We start from the raw sequence: 4,415 nt of genomic DNA, 5'->3' as shown, positions 1-4,415 counted from the left end.
GATTTGGTTAGTCCAGATTTCTTTATTTAAAAAGTCATAAAATGAAAACTATCATAAATGCTCATAAACATGTCATTAACAAGTAAAGAATGCAGAATCATTCCATTGACATTAGGGTTGAGCTCCAACTTGGAGATGCTAAGTAACTATCCATAAATAACAATAATTTGGAGAATAGCCCCATGGGATTGGATTGAGTCCACGCCAACAAAATTTAGGGGGCACTAGGATACAAGTTACATCTGCTGTAGTGTTGATTAGTTAGATTTTCTCTCTGTGGAGATCACTAGGTTAAAAAACTTCCTTCTTCCCCTTTATTACCTTATATAAAGTGTTATTCTTTTGTTGGGATGATTCATTCCAATATCTAACCCAGGTCTTCCCATTTCCCCTGTTGGGGATCAGAGAGGCAAAGATAATTCATAGACTTCTCTAAAGATCAGACATATGCCTCAAGGTCAGTAGCCAAGTCATTTTGGACTAGAAGGTTAGGAAATTTGAGTTCTCATCTCAGCTTTTTTCCAGTCAAATTGTGACCTTAGATGAGTCTCTCCCCCTTTCTTGGTCCACTCCCCCTTCTATAAAATGAAGGGGCAGATAAACTCAAATATCCCTTCCAGGGGTTCATTTTCACCTCCCTCTTCAAACTTTTTCTTTGGTTTCTTTTTGTTTCCAGGATAAAATATAAGCTTCTCAATCTGATATTTCTGACAATTATCTATCTTTACAATCTTAGTACTCCCTTTTATTCAATCAAACTGGCAACCCATCTCTTGCCTTCATGCTTTTGTCTAGGCTGTCCCTAGGTTTAGAATATACCCATTTCACTTCTGCCTTGTAGTATACCTAGCTTCTTTTACAATATGGCCAGATGCCAGTCTCCTTCATAAAGCATTTCTTGATCCCTCTAGTTATTAGCTTTCTCTCTCTTCTGAAATGATTTTGTATTATTTTCCATAAGAAAAGACTAATCTTTAGTGGGAGCCCAGTGGATAGAGCAGTGGGCTTAGAATTAGGAAGATTTACTAGCTATGTGACTCTGGGCAAGTCACTTAATTCTTTGGGCCTTAGTTCCTTACATGTAAAATGAGCTGGAGAAGGAAATGGCCAACCACTGTGGTACCTTTGCCAAGAAAAGCCCAAATGGGGTCATGAAGAGTTAAATACAACTGAAAGGACTGAACAACAACAAACTAATCCTTAGTATAGGATCAGAGACCTTAATGAACGCTTGTGATTCATTCAGCCTGTCAATCAACAGATATTTTTATAAAGTGCCTGGTAAAAGGTTCTTCAATATAATAGTCCCTTAAATAAATGATTGCTGGATTGGATTTACCAAGCCCCCACTACTTGCAAGGGGATAATTTTCTTTCCAATGACCTAGAATATTTATTTATTTGCACAAATTATTGTTTACAATTCCCTAGCCCTCACCCCAGGAGAACTTGTTTCCTGAAGGGAAGAACTATGTCACTTTTCCAGTGGTGGGGAAAGGATTCTCTACATCCCCAGAGCCTAGCACAGTGTTTGGTCCATAGTAGGCATCCTAATAAGTATTTGGGAAATTGAATAGAATATTTGATGATGTTGATATGTCTGTTAATTAAAAAGGTATTTTAATAGAAAGGGCCAACCCAATGTCTTTCCTCCTTCATTTTCTCCTCCATTTACAGTTTATTCAAAGGAACAAATGCAGCAAGCATTCTTTATTTTTTTGTGTGTGTGTGTATCCTGGAAACTTTTGGCAGTCTGGTGAAGTCTAGGAACTCCACCAAGACTAGTGGTTTATTTTATTATTTAATTTAAAAAATTTTTTTTAAATTTTAATTTTTTAAAGACTTGTGTTTTTAAATACATACAGTAAAAACATAGAATTGTTAAGGAATTATAATTATTTCAAATACAGATAGAATTCTTTCCCTGTCCAATTTCACAGATCTCCCCCCAAAGTATCTATTTATGAACCTCATAGGGGTCTGGATCCCAGGTTAAAAACTATCATTATATATCAAAGCATGTCCCTTCATAAACAACCATAGCCATTAAGTCATTCTTTCTTACCATTCACTGCATATTTGGCATTTTATTCATGTAGAATCACAGCTACAGTGTTGGAAGAAACCTTGGAGTACATCTAATTTATTTTGTAAATTATGAAAACAAGGTACAAAGTGACTTGCTCAAGGTCACCCGGGCTGTCAGTATCATATACTTTCCAAATTAAATTTGAAAGTTTTAAAATGGGGCAACTGGGTAGCTCAGTGAATTGAAAGCCAGACTTGGAGATGGGATGTCCTGGGTTCAAATTTGAACTCAAATACTTCCTAGCTGCATGACCCACACTAAATCACTTAACTGCCATTGCCTAGCCCTTACCACCCTCCTGCTGTGGAACCAATACTATGTACTGGTTCTAAGATGGAAAGTAAGAGTTTTAAAAATAAGTGAAAAAAAGGTTTTAAAAAATTGTTGTCATTACCACGATTTTTAAAAAAGGAGCTTTATGACACCTTTTATAGATTTTGCTAAAATGAACTTTTTATTGGTTATTCATCTCTTTCTGCTAATAAATAGAAATAGGAACTGGGGCATGCATAAATGGACCACAGATATGTAAACCAGAGAAAGTTTGGTTTGCTTGAACCCTATGGGGGCTGAGGGGAATTGTTAAAAGTACCAGGGGAAATTCATGCTATCTTTAGCACAGTACTACTTAAGATGGCATGAAGCCCAAGGATGGCATTAGATCAGCTCAACTTTACTTAGTGAAGAGCAAACGCAGTTCTGTTTATAGTAATATGTCAGACTCTGTGGCACATGTACCTGTAGGAATAGTGAAATGTAAGGTCAAAGACAAGTGGCCATGAGTAAATTAAACCTTTCTGATTCAGAGGCAGATTCCTTTCTGCTCTGTAGAATTGAGTCTTTCATTGATCTCTTTCAGTCCTACGTGGCTCCCATTTGGTACACTGACTCTTTTTCTTATGTTGTCTTCTATCTTCTTCAAGAATTAATGCCTTCTTTTAGAAGTAGTCACATAGCAGGCATTCTTCCTCTCTCTGTCTCTCTCTCTCTGTCTCTCTCTCTCTGTCTCTCTCTCTCTCTCTCTCTCTCTCTCTCTCTCTCTCTCTCTCTGTCTCTCTCTCTCTCTCTGTCTCTCTCTCTCTGTCTCTCTCTCTCTGTCTCTGCCTGTCTCCATCTCTGTCTCTGTCTCTGTATCTCTTCCTTTCTCTGAGTCTCCTTTTTTCTCTCTCCCTTTCTATATACATATGAAATGTAATAGAAATATATATCCCTTAATGGACAAAAAGACTTGTACAAAAATATTCATAGCTGCGCTCTTTGTGGTGGCCAAAAACTGGAAAAAGAGGGGATGCCCATCAATTGGGGAATGGCTGAGCAAATTATGGTATATGTTGGTGATGGAATACTATTGTGCTAAAAGGAATAATAAAATGGAGGAGTTCCATGGAGACTGGAACAACCTCCAGGAAGTGATGCAGAGCAAGAGGAGCAGAACCAGGAGAACATTGTACACAGAGACTGATACACTGTGGTATAATCGAACGTAATGGACTTCTCCATTAATGGCGGTGTAATGTCCCTGAATAATTTGCAGGGATCTAGGAGAAAAAAACACTATTCATAAGCAAAGAATAAACTATGGGAGTGGAAACACGGAGGAAAAGCAACTGCCTGAATACAGCGGTTGAGGGGACATGACAGAGGAGAGACTCTAAATGAATACTCTAATGCAAATATTATCAACAAAGCAATGGGTTCAAATCAAGAAAACATGTAATGCCCAGTGGATTTACTCGTCGGCTATGGGGGGTGGGGGGGAGGAAAAGAAAATGATCTATGTCTTTAATGAATAATGCTTGGAAATGATCAAATAAAATATATTAAAAAAACAATTAAAACAAGGGAAAAAAAGAAATATATATCCTTATCTCTGTAAATATATGTGTATACATGTATATATGTATGTCTGTATAACACATGTACACACACATATATCATCCAAATCAATTTAGCTGAGATTAAGATCTAAAATGAAAGAATAATAGACTTTTCATCAGAGGATCTGAATTCAAATCCCAACTCTGCTATAATCAATGGCACCTTGGACAAAGTTGCTTAATTTCTTTGGAAATCAGTAGCCACTTTTGAAAATGGAAGGTTTTTGTCTAGATGACGATCTCTTAGATATACTTTCGTTTACATCCTATGATGCAAATAGGGTTTTAATACTGTCATGCCCATATTTCCCATTAAGTCATGAAGTTAAGCATCTTTGTTCTTATTTCTATTCCTTTAACTAGGGCTGGGCAACTAGGACTTTACCCTTGGGGTAGCTTAATGGAGGGGGCAGAGGATGCTTTCTCCCTGCTCCTCTCCTCTGTTCTGCC

Source organism: Monodelphis domestica, chromosome 3, assembly GCF_027887165.1.
Source record: "Monodelphis domestica isolate mMonDom1 chromosome 3, mMonDom1.pri, whole genome shotgun sequence".
NCBI lineage: Eukaryota > Metazoa > Chordata > Mammalia > Didelphimorphia > Didelphidae > Monodelphis > Monodelphis domestica.
This window is presented reverse-complemented; position numbering follows the sequence as displayed.